The sequence below is a fragment of the Babylonia areolata genome, chromosome 32, assembly GCF_041734735.1.
Source record: "Babylonia areolata isolate BAREFJ2019XMU chromosome 32, ASM4173473v1, whole genome shotgun sequence".
In the NCBI taxonomy this organism is placed as follows: domain Eukaryota; kingdom Metazoa; phylum Mollusca; class Gastropoda; order Neogastropoda; family Buccinidae; genus Babylonia; species Babylonia areolata.
In genome coordinates, this window is record NC_134907.1 from 6202116 (window position 1) to 6215636 (window position 13521).

General features: G+C 44.3%; 1 protein-coding gene across 1 annotated transcript in view; it reads left to right on the forward strand.

Annotated features, from left to right (window-relative positions):
• The first annotated feature begins 747 nt into the window (after positions 1–747).
• The window catches only part of LOC143276587 (delta-type opioid receptor-like), a 308131-nt gene continuing 295357 nt past the window's right edge, over positions 748–13521 (forward strand). The window contains exon 1 of the mRNA XM_076581188.1: positions 748–938. The gene's annotated coding sequence lies outside the window, so the exon portion shown is untranslated. The remainder of the gene's footprint in view (positions 939–13521) is intronic.

Below are 13521 nucleotides of genomic sequence, written 5' to 3' on the forward strand. Positions count from 1 at the left end.
GAGACAGATTGACATAGACAGAGACAGACAGAGGCAGCGACAAAGAATAGAAGAGAGAGAGACAGAGACAGAGAGACACAGAGAGAGACAGACAGACAGAAATATAGAGGCAGAGAGAGATGAAAACAGAGACACAGAGAGAGTGGAGAGAGAGAGAGAGAGAGAGAGAGAGACAGAGACAGAGAGACAGAGACAGAGAGATAGAGACAGAGAGAGACATAGAGAGACAGAGACACACAGAGAGTGAGAGAGACACAGAGAGAGAGAGAGGGCAGAATGAGAGTAGGAGAGAGAGAGAGAGACTGACAGACACACAGAGACCGAGAGAGAGTTCTGGAGAGAGAGAGAGAGACAGAGACAGAGACAGAGACAGAGACAGAGAGACAGAGAGAGACACACAGACACACAGACACACAGAGACAGACAGAGACAGAGACAGAGAGAGGGCAGAATGAGAGTGGGAGAGAGATAGAGACTGGGAGAGAGAGAGAGCGAGAGTGGGAGAGAGAGAGAGAGAGAGAGAGAGAGAGAGAGAGAGAGAGAGAGAGAGAGAGAGAGAGAGAGAGAGAGAGAGAGACGCGATAATGCCAGTCCCCCTCAAACAAGCCTTGGAAGCGGTCCGCCAACCCAACCCAAGCTAAGCCAATGTGCGCTAGCGTGCAGGCGGTATAAAAGGTTGGCAGGGGGCGAAGACGGGACAGTTTTGCATACCATCCCTCTCTCTGGAACCAGCAGGCAAGCCATGAAAGCTGTGTGCCGATTGATTGATTGATTGATTGATTGATTTGGGAGTTCTCCTCCACCAGCACCACCCTCCCCCCCCCTCTCTCTGTTCTCCTACAACTAGTTGTGGTGGAGTGGTGTGGGGCGTGCTGTGAAGTGAACAGTTCGACTGGTGTTGGCTTTTGTTGCTTCTTCTGCTGCCGTCACTAACAAAGGTGAGTGGCTTCCTTCTTTTTTTTATACTTTCATTTCTTGTTTGTGATTTTTCATTTAGTTCCAACACATGGACAGTAGTTTTGTCTGTAGTTGATATGTCTATTCATTTGTTTATATTTTGTTGTTATTGTTGTTGTAATCATTGTTTGATTCAATGTATACGTGTTCTTTTATGGAACTTATGTTATTTCACATTATTTCCTGTTCTGTTGTTTCAAAAAAGATAAAACCGTAACAATTATATTTCAACACTCGGGAGTTCAAGGTATTGCTACGGATTCATTTTCTTTCATATTCTATCAAAACATACATCGCATTTCATTCTTCTCTTTCTTCGTCTGCCCGTCTGTCTGTCTGTCTGTCTGTGACTGTGTCTTTGCCTGTCTCTGGCTGTGCCTTTGTCTGTTTCTCTGTGTCTCCGCCTCTGTACCCTTCTTGATCTCTCCCTCTCTATCTGTCTGTCTGTCTCTCTGTTCTTTCTTTCTTTCTTTCGCTCCTATCTTCTCTCCTTCTTTCCCTTGCCTTCCTTCTTCTCTCAATCATTTCATTTGTTTTTTCCTTGTGCCTCAGTTTTTCCTGTACCATTTCAAAGATATTATTCGCTGTTGATGAGTGATTTGTTGGTTTACAAGAACAATGCCATTGTTAATACAGAGACGTCAAAAAACCCAACTAACCAAACAACCCCCCCCCCCCAACAAAAACAAACAAACCCCAAAACCCCCAAACAAACAAACAACAACAACAACAAAAAACCCAAAACAAAACAAAACAACAATAACAAAAAAAACAAAACAAAAACAAAACAAAAACAAACAAACAAAAAACAACAGCAGTTAATTCCATTTCTTTTTCGAGTTGCATTGGAAGTAGCAAACATTTCTGATCGCTTGATATACACTGGGGATGAACATGAATACAGCGATATTTCACAGAAAAGATTGTTGCCAATGGCACATTGCATGGAAAGTATTAAGTTTCATTCTGAATTTAATCGCAAAACCGCATGAGCTCAGTCTGTCTGGTTGCCTGTTTTGCTGTCTGTTTTTGGTCCCTTTGTCTGTCTGTCTGTCTGCCCCTGTACTATTCCCCCCCCGCCCAACCCCCACTTCCCGCTCAATCTGTCTCTCTCTGTTTGTTTCTGTCATTGTCTCTCTCTCTGTGTTTGTCTCTGTCACTGTCTCTCTCTCTCTCTGTGTTTGTCTCTGTCACTGTCTCTCTCTGTCCCTCTGTCTGTCACTTTCTCTCTCTGTTTGTCTCTGTCACTGTCTCTCTCTGTTTGTCTCTGTCACTGTCTCATTCTGTTTGTCTATGTCACTGTCTCTCTCTCTCTGTTTGTCTCTGTCACTGTCTCTCTCTCTCTGTTTGTCTCTGTCACTGTCTCTCTCTCTCTGTTTGTCTCTGTCACTGTCTCTCTCTCTCTGTTTGTCTCTGTCACTGTCTCTCTCTGTTTGTCTCTGTCACTGTCTCTCTCTGTTTGTCTCTGTCACTGTCTCTCTCTCTCTCTGTTTGTCTCTGTCACTGTCTCTCTCTGTTTGTTTCTGTCACTGTCTCATTCTGTTTGTCTCTGTCACTGTCTCTCTCTCTGTGTTTGTCTCTGTCACTGTCTCTCTCTCTCTCTGTGTTTGTCTCTGTCACTGTCTCTCTCTGTCCCTCTGTCTGTCACTTTCTCTCTCTGTTTGTCTCTGTCACTGTCTGTCTCTCTCTGTTTGTCTCTGTCACTGTCTCTCTCTCTGTTTGTCTCTGTCACTGTCTCTCTCTGTCCCTCTGTCTGTCACTGTCTCTCTCTGTTTGTCTCTGTCACTGTCTCTCTCTGTCCCTCTGTCACTTTCTCTCTCTGTTTGTCTCTGTCACTGTCTCTCTCTCTCTGTTTGTCTCTGTCACTGTCTCTCTCTGTCCCTCTCTCTCTCTCTCTCTCTGTTTGTCTCTGTCACTGTCTCTCTCTCTGTTTGTCTCTGTCACTGTCTCTCTCTCTCTGTTTGTCTCTGTCACTGTCTCTCTCTCTGTTTGTCTCTGTCACTGTCTCTCTCTGTCCCTCTGTCTGTCACTGTCTCTCTCTGTTTGTCTCTTTGACTGTCTCTCTATCTCTCTCTGTTTGTCTCTGTCACTGTCTCTCTCTCTGTTTGTCTCTGTCACTGTCTCTCTCTGTCCCTCTGTCACTTTCTCTCTCTGTTTGTCTCTGTCACTGTCTCTCTCTCTCTCTCTCTGTTTGTCTCTGTCACTGTCTCTCTCTGTTTGTCTCTGTCACTGTCTCTCTCTGTTTGTCTCTGTCACTGTCTCTCTCTCTGTTTGTCTCTGTCACTGTCTCTCTCTGTCCCTCTGTCTGTCACTTTCTCTCTCTGTTTGTCTCTGTCACTGTCTCTCTCTCTCTGTTTGTCTCTGTCACTGTCTCTCTCTGTTTGTCTCTGTCACTGTCTCTCTCTCTCTCTCTCTCTGTTTGTCTCTGTCACTGTCTCTCTCTGTCCCTCTGTCTGTCACTTTCTCTCTCTGTTTGTCTCTGTCACTGTCTCTCTCTCTCTGTTTGTCTCTGTCACTGTCTCTCTCTGTTTGTCTCTGTCACTGTCTCATTCTGTTTGTCTCTGTCAGTGTCTCTCTCTCTGTGTTTGTCTCTGTCAGTGTCTCTCTCTCTCTCTGTTTGTCTCTGTCTATCTCTCTCTGTTTGTCTCTGTCACTATCTCTCTATTTTTCTCTGTCACTGTCTCTCTCTCTCTCTCTGTCACTGTCTCTTTCTGTTTGTCTCTGTCACGGTCTCTCTCTGTCTCTTTCACTGTCTCTCTCTCTCTGTTTGTCTCTGTCTCTCTCTGTTTGTCTCTTTCACTGTCTCTCTCTCTCTCTCTGTGTTTGTCTCTGTCACTGTCTCTCTCTCTCTGTCTCTGTTTGTCATAGTCAAAACTGGCACGAACATCTTCACAGCAGCAGCAGGTTCAGCGTTTATCGAAATTTCAAATCATCCATATCACTGGAATCTTACTTTACAGCAGTTAAAAATAAACACATAAGAGATGTGCTTATAAGGTTTAGAATAGGAGCCTCGGATATCCGTACACACAAGATGAGATTTGCTTTCGTCAGTCCAAACGACCTGAAATGTCCACTATGTAACGCTGGTATTGAAGACGAGATACACACTTTATTTTACTGTAAATCTCTTAACGATCTGCGACATAAATATATTCCATGTTGGTACACGAAACATCCCTCTGACAAAAGTTTAGAATTTATAATGCATGACACAAAAATCCTTCATGATCTAGGTCGCTTTATTTATCACTCTAATAAACGTCGTGCTGCTTTATTATGTTAATGGGCACAACCTGAGTTCTGTTCTGTTATACATTTAAAACAACGAACGTACATGTTTAAGCGGACTTGCTCACGATGGAAGGCATTTACCTTTTTGAATTTTCGATTCATGTGTTTGCATGCCCGGTTTTACAAAATCGAGTCTGCGCGCGCGCGCGTGTGTGTGTGTGTGTGGGGGGGGAGAGATGTGGGAAGGGGTCTGGAGGTGTGGGATGGGGGGTGTGTGTGTGCTCAACATTGTAATGGGTCAGAAGGCCTTCTACAATAAAACAGTTCTGAGTTCTGAGTTCTCTCTGTTTGTCACTGTCACTGTCTCTCTGTTTGTCTCTGTCACTGTCTCTCTCTGTTTGTCTCTTTCACTGTCTCTCTCTGTCACTGTCTATCCCTATTTGTCTTTGTCACTGTCTATCTCTGTTTGTCTCTGTCACTGTCACTCTCTCTCTCTTTCTGTTTGTCTCTGTCACCTTCTCTCTCTGATTGTCTCTGTTACTGTCTCTCTCTGTTTGTCTCTGTCACTCTGTCACTCTCTGTGTTTGTCTCTGTCAGTGTCTCTCTCTTTCTCTCTGTTTGTCACTGTCTATCTCTCTCTGTTTGTCTCTGTCACTATCTCTCTCTATTTTTCTCTGTCACTGTCTCTCTCTCTCCCTCTCTCTGTCATTGTCTCTTTCTGTTTGTCACTGTCACTGTCTCTCTGTTTGTCTCTGTCACTGTCTATCTCTGTCTCTGTCTCTCTCTGTCTCTGTCACTCTCTCTCTTTCTGTTTGTCTCTGTCACTGTCTCTCTCTCTCTGTTTGTCTCTGTCTCTCGTACATGTATGTCTATTGGTCTGTCTCTATATCTTTCTTGATCTTTCACTCTCTTTGACTTCTTACTCGCACACAAACACACAAATTCTCTCGTTCTCCCTGTCTTCCACACGCGCACGCACGCACACACACACACACACACACACACACACACACACACACACACACACACACTGGATACTCGCTTCTACAAATGACTGCAATTACTGCACATGCCTTTGTATCTGCCTGTGATTGATTTCGGGCGCAGGTGTGGGTATGCTAATTACAGCTATTAATTCTGCCCCGCCCCCTGTCCCCGAATCTCTCCATGCTTTTCGGAAAGCCTGCAACAGATCCCACAGACACAACTCTCCCACTGATCCTCGGACCTGAAATCTTGGTCCTCATCATCATTCATTTTAATCAGTTTCCCATTCACGCCCTTTACCATGACTAATTGCTTTCGACCAACTGTTGCCAAACCATGACTAATCCCAGACACACATTATCGGTAACTGCGCTACGTTTACGTTAGTGTGTTTACCGCTTTGTGCAGAACTGTCATGGCCATCCCTCCAGAGCAGAATGTTATTCTTGTTCAACCGTTCCAAAACCTTGTTTAAAACTGTACACTGTTAGAAGCTGATAAAAAGTGTGTAGATGGAAAAGAAAAAGGGTGGGATGGGGGTAAGGGGGGAGGGGGGAGGGAGGCGTGGGGGTGAGGGGGTGAGGGGAGGGGGGGAGGGGGGAGGGAGGCGTGGGGGTGAGGGGATGGGGGAGGGGGGAGGGGGGAGGGACGACAACCACCATGTTGATGATGATGCAAATACTGAACACTGAGTACTGAACACTGAACACTGAACACTGAGTACTGAACACTGAATACTGAACACTACTGAATACTGAATACTGAACACTGAGTACTTAACACTGAGTACTGTACACTGTATACTGAACATTGAGTACTGAATAATGAGTACTGTACACTGTATACTGAACATTGAGTACTGAACACTGAGTACTGAACACTGAACACTGAGTACTGAACACTGAGTACTGAATACTGAATACTGAACACTGAATACTGAACACTGAATACTGAACACTGAGTACTGAACACTGAACACTGAATACTGAACACTGAATACTGAACACTGAACACTGAGTACTGAACACTGAATACTGAACACTGAATACTGAACACTGAGTACTGAACACTGAACACTGAATACTGAACACTGAATACTGAACACTGAACACTGAGTACTGAACACTGAGTACTGAACACTGAATACTGAACACTGAACACTGAGTACTGAATACTGAACACTGAACACTGAGTACTGAACACTGAATACTGAACACTGAGTACTGAACACTGAATACTGAACACTGAGTACTGAACACTGAACACTGAATACTGAACACTGAACACTGAACACTGAATACTGAACACTGAGTACTGAGCACTGAACACTGAATACTGAATACTGAATACTGAACACTGAGTACTGAACACTGAGTACTGAACACTGAATACTGAACACTGAACACTGAATACTGAACACTGAACACTGAACACTGAGTACTGAACACTGAATACTGAACACTGAATACTGAACACTGAGTAGTGAACACTGAGTAGTGAACACTGAGTAGTGAACACTGAACACTGAGTACTGAACACTGAATACTGAACACTGAGTAGTGAACACTGAATACTGAACACTGAGTAGTGAACACTGAATACTGAACACTGAATACTGAGCACTGAACACTGAGTACTGAACACTGAATACTGAACACTGAGCACTGAGTACTGAACACTGAATACTGAACACTGAGCACTGAATACTGAACACTGAATACTGAACACTGAACACTGAATACTGAACACTGAACACTGAATACTGAACACTGAACACTGAACACTGAATACTGAACACTGAACACTGAACACTGAATACTGAACACTGAACACTGAGTACTGAACACTGAATACTGAACACTGAATACTGAACACTGAACACTGAATACTGAATACTGAACACTGAGTACTGAACACTGAAATGTTTAACGTCATTGGCTGCAAAGCTCTAGTGAAATAGTAGGTACAAATCAGAACACAAATGGTGCAAAACAAATACAATGGAACACAAAGGAAAAGCGTAATCAAAGCAAACTAAACTACAAAGGGATAAGCGGCACTTTGGTACTTTGTCATTTGCTTAAAAAGTCCATGTGGTAGGCGGGTACTGTGCCTTTTTTTTAACCCCCAGTCGTTCGTCTCCAAGGTTTGAACAGTACACAGGAAAAGAAGTACATATAATCCGTACAATAATTATTTAAGCTATGTGACATCGATACACGTCATATCAATACGAACACATAACAAAGTACAAAAAAACATTATAATTATTTAAGCTATGTGACATCGATACACGTCATATCAATACGAACACATTAAAAATACATTGGTCGAAACTGACAGTCTAAATGAAACCCTTCTTTTTTGTCTATGCCTTTCCCCCCTCATAGAACCCATACTATGTTTTTAATTGATTAATGAGTATTTGGACCGATAGTAGACGTTTTACGTATATTTACTGCCTCGGATACATATTTTGCTAGTGAGAGTATCATATCTTCATTTTCTGTCATCAGTATGCCGAACAAATCTTTACACTGCACTGGAGCTGTACTGAAGAGGGTACTTTTTTTTTTTCGCAATTCTTCGTATCTTTTGCAGTTAAATATGAAATGGTTTTCATCTTCGGGGCATTCGTCACACATTGGGCAAGGGGATGTTGCTACGTTTTCTGTTGGCAGTCAGTCCAAGTGCTCTCATTCTGAGCCTCGCAAAGCAGATTGTATGCCACTTGTTTGTTACGATCTTAATATATTTCTCTGTTTGAAATATTGTTTTAAATGAATAGAACCATTTATACCTATTATTGCTCTGTATTTCTCCGTGCCAGTTTTGTTTGTAACATGCTATAAGTCTATCTTTAAATTCAGATGATGCAAATAGAACAAGAGAGAGAGAGAGGGGGGGGGCGAAGAGAGAGAGGGGGGGAGGGAGAGAAGAGAGAGAGGTGGAGAGAGAGAAGAGAAGAGAGAGAGGAGAGAGAGAAGAGAGAGAGAAGGGGAGAGAGACACACACATACACACACACACACACAGAGAGAGAGAGAGAGAGAGAGAGAGAGAGAGAGAGAGAATACAGAGACAGGGATGGAGGGAGACAGACTAGCAGACAGACAGACAGACAGAAACATAGAGGGTCACAGAGAAACACATAGAGAGACATGAAGGAGGTCTATTTTCTGATACGGTGGTCTTGGAAGAAATAACGGTGTGGGGCAAAGTCCTTGCGATGGACTGCACACTTCATCACTGCAGCACAACGGACCATAGTGCATGACAACTGCAACGCAGAAGAAGAAGAAGAACACATTTCCTTCACATCAAGAAACTGTATCGATGAAACAATGGCAGCACGACAGCAGAATCATAAGATCACTATCCCGCCAAATATCTACGAAGCACAACACAATGCAATGCAATGCACCTCACCGCAACACAGCACAGTTGCAGTTTCAGTAGCTCAAGGAGGCGTCACTGCGTTCGGACAAATCCATATACGCTACACCACATCTGCCAAGCAGATGCCTGACCAGCAGCGTAACCCAACGCGCTTAAGCACAACACAGCGCAACGCAACGCAACGCGGCATAACGCAACACAGCACAGCACAGTGCAACACAGCACAACGCAACGCAACGCAACGCGACATAACGCAACACAGCACAGCACAGTGCAACACAGCACAACGCAACGCGGCATAGTGCAACACAGCACAGCACAACACAGCACAACGCAACGCAACGCGACATAACGCAACACAGCACAGCACAGTGCAACACAGCACAGCACAACGCAACGCGACATAACGCAACAAAACAGAACATCGCACAACGCGGCACAACATAGCACACTACCCAATGCAGCCCGATTTGATAATGTAATGGCAACAGAGATTTAAAAGACAGAAAGAGAGAGAAAAAAACCAACAAACCCGTTCATGTTGAGAGGGTTATCACATTTGACATGGACACTGGTAATACCGGTATATCATTATATCAGTAACAATGCATTGGATGAGACAATAAACCTCATTTCCGTGTGCAGCATGTACTTAAAACACGTTAAAGTACCCACGGCAACAAAAGGGTTGTCCCTGGTAAAATTCTATATTAAAAAAAAAAATCCTCTGAAATATCTGCATGTCTGCGCGTGATAGAATCCTGACTGAATGAATAAGGAAACGAATGATGAGCGCCTAAAGACAGCTGTCAGCCAGCTCTACCCAGGTTGGCAGCCTGTTGTTTAGATGGCTGTGTTTGTGAAGCACTCCGACCAGTGACAGGGCCTTTATAATAATTACTACTACTACTACTACTACTACTACTACTACTACTAAATGTTCATGAATCACAGGGAGGGGAAAATAAAGTTGAAAAGGTGTGTGTGCGTGTATGTCTGCGTGTGTCTCTGTCTGTGTGACTCACACCTCGAAACGTCGACAAAAATCTAGCGTTGGTGCTGAAGAATATGTCAGCTGAACTGGAGGCCGATCCCTGCAGCACTTGAACAGATTAACTGGCGATCACTTGCCTGGCGTGGACATAACGTGGCTACCTGACATTCATGGCACAATTATGAAAGCGGAGTGAGCTAGATTACACTGTACAGGCAGATGACATTCTTCCCGAGGACCATACCAGAATGGAACAAGCTGCCTCAGGAAGTTGTGACAGCCGAGTCACTGGACTGCTTCAAGTCCAGACTGGCCTCTCATCTCTAAAAGTGACCCCCCCCCCAACCCCCCACCCCTCCTCTCGCTCACCCTCCTCCTAACCACCCAATCCTCACAACAGCGCAATCCTCAGCAACCTCCCCAAACTACATCAGAATCATCAATATAATGATGTTGGTTGTATAAAGGAAGAAGAAGAAGAAGACCGCTGGTCACTAAAGAAGAAGGAGGAAGTGAACCAGAACACAGCCTTGGTCCTCTGGGAGTGGGGTGGGTGATAAGAAACTCTAGGGAGAGCTGGACAGTACAAGGTCTTCAGAGAAGAAGCCCCCCCTCAGTCAAGTGTTTCGGCCCTCAACTCCTAACACAACTTTGGTCCTGTGAGAGTGGGATGGGCGTTTAAAACCCCTTCAGTGCCAGGGGGAAAACAGCAGAAAGAGGTGTTTCCGGTCATAAAACATTATCCAAAACAATAAGCCTAAAAGTGAGAAAATGGTCTGGAGATATACCACTCTAGACAAACTGTGTGAATTTTCAGCCTTCCAGAGCTATTTCCCTTTTTCTGATGACGTCATCAGTGACGTCATTATGCACGTACGTAATACGTTTCTGGCAGTCAAGGGGTTTTAAATTAAATTAAGACTAAACATGCAAGACAGTCCACCTCGTTACAACGTGACTTGAAGGACTCCTTCAGCCATGCAATGTAAAGGACTGTCATGAATACAACGAGAAGGACACGTTTCAACGAGACTTGAAGGACTCCTTCAGCCATGCAACGTAAAGGACTGTCATGAATACAACGAGGACACGTTTCAACGAGACTTGAAGGACTCCTTCGGCCCTGCAACGTAAAGGACTGTCATGAATACAACGAGGACACGTTTCAACGAGACTTGAAGGACTCCTTCAGCCATGCAACGTAAAGGACTGTCATGAATACAACGAGAACATGATTCAACGAGACTTGAAGGAATCCTTCAGCCATGCAACGTAAAGGACTGTCATGAATACAACGAGGACACGTTACAACGAGACTTGAAGGACTGCTTCAGCCATGCAACGTAAAGGACTGTCATGAATACAACGAGAAGGACCCTTTTCAACGAGACTTCAAGGACTCCTTCAGCCATGCAACGTAAAGGACTGTCATGAATACAACGAGAAGGACCCTTTTCAACGAGACTTGAAGGACTCCTTCAGCCATGCAATATAAAGGAGTGTCATGAATACAACGAGGACACGTTTCAACGAAACTTCAAGGACTCCTTCAGCCATGCAACGTAAAGGACTGTCATGAATACAGCGAGGACACGTTTCAACGAGACTTCAAGGACTCCTTCAGCCATGCAACGTAAAGAACTGTCATGAATACAACGAGGACACGTTACAACGAGACTTCAAGGACTCCTTCAGCCATGCAACGTAAAGGACTGTCATGAATACAACGAGGACACGTTACAACGAGACTTCAAGGACTCCTTCAGCCATGCAACGTAAAGGACTGTCATGAATACAACGAGAAGGACACGTTTCAACGAGACTTGAAGGACTCCTTCAGCCATGCAACGTAAAGGACTGTCATGAATACAACGAGAAGGACACGTTTCAGCGAGACTTGAAGGACTCCTTCAGCCATGCAACGTAAAGGACTGTCATGAATACAACGAGAAGGACATGTTTCAGCGAGACTTGAAGGACTACTTCAGCCATGCAACGTAAAGGACTGTCATGAATACAACGAGAAGGACACGTTTCAGCGAGACTTCAAGGACTCCTTCAGCCATGCAACGTAAAGGACTGTCATGAATACAACGAGAAGGACACGTTTCAGCGAGACTTCAAGGACTCCTTCAGCCATGCAACGTAAAGGACTGTCATGAATACAATGAGAAGGACACGTTTCAACGAGACTTGAAGGACTACTTCAGCCATGCAACGTAAAGGACTGTCATGAATACAACGAGGACACGTTACAACGAGACTTGAAGGACTCCTTCAGCCATGCAACGTAAAGGACTGTCATGAATACAACGAGAAGGACCCTTTTCAACGAGACTTCAAGGACTCCTTCAGCCATGCAACGTAAAGGACTGTCATGAATACAACGAGAAGGACCCTTTTCAACGAGACTTGAAGGACTCCTTCAGCCATGCAACGTAAAGGACTGTCATGAATACAACGAGAAGGACACGTTTCAGCGAGACTTGAAGGACTCCTTCAGCCATGCAACGTAAAGGACTGTCATGAATACAACGAGAAGGACACGTTACAACGAGACTTGAAGGACTCCTTCAGCCATGCAACGTAAAGGACTGTCATGAATACAACGAGAAGGACACGTTTCAGCGAGACTTCAAGGACTCCTTCAGCCATGCAACGTAAAGGACTGTCATGAATACAGCGAGGACACGTTTCAGCGAGACTTCAAGGACTCCTTCAGCCATGCAACGTAAAGGACTGTCATGAAGACAATGAGAAGGACACGTTTCAACGAGACTTGAAGGACTACTTCAGCCATGCAACGTAAAGGACTGTCATGAATACAACGAGGACACGTTACAACGAGACTTGAAGGACTCCTTCAGCCATGCAACGTAAAGGACTGTCATGAATACAACGAGAAGGACCCTTTTCAACGAGACTTCAAGGACTCCTTCAGCCATGCAACGTAAAGGACTGTCATGAATACAACGAGAAGGACACGTTACAACGTGACTTCAAGGCTCCTGCAGCCTTGCAACGTAAAGGACTGTCATGAATACAACGAGGACACGTTTCAAGGAGACTTGAAGGACTACTTCAGCCATGCAACGTAAAGGACTGTCATGAATACAACGAGAAGGACACGTTACAACGAGACTTGAAGGACTCCTTCAGCCATGCAACGTAAAGGACTGTCATGAATACAAAGAGAAGGACACGGTTTCAACGAGACTTGAAGGACTACTTCAGCCATGCAACTTAAAGGTGGGGAAGAGAGGCGTGGCTTCATGGAATTCTATGAACACCATTAACAGTGTGAATTCTATGAACACCATTAACAGTGTGAATTCTATGAACACCATGAACAGTGTGAATTCTATGAACACCATGAACAGTGTGAATTCTATGAACACCATGAACAGTGTGAATTCTATGAACACCATGAACAGTGTGAATTCTATGAACACCATGAACAGTGTGAAATCTGTGGTGACAAACGAGTGACACAATGTCATTGCACGTAAACAGTGTTCACACAGCGACCTGTAGGACAGGTTAGACAGAAGTGCAACGTGCAGGGTGTGTAGAAATCTCACCTTAGCGTCTTGTCTTTGTCTCAGAGACTAAAAATACAGGATTAGTGTCACTGCATTCAGAAAACAATTCAAAACAAAACAAAAACAAACACCTTAAAACCGCAATGATTAAAACAACAACAACAACAACAACAAACACACACACACACACACAAACAAAGCTCTCGGCGATAGGACCCCCCCCCCCCCCCCACCCCCCCGCCTCCCCCCAATCCCCTTGGAGAATACAAACGCAATAACGTAGAACCTTCGTTCGCTAGAGGGATGTGAACTATCTGACGACTCAAGAAATGTTTTTTGTACATTCAAATCAACAACAAAGAAAATAAACACAACGATGAGCAAGATCACACACACATACACACACACA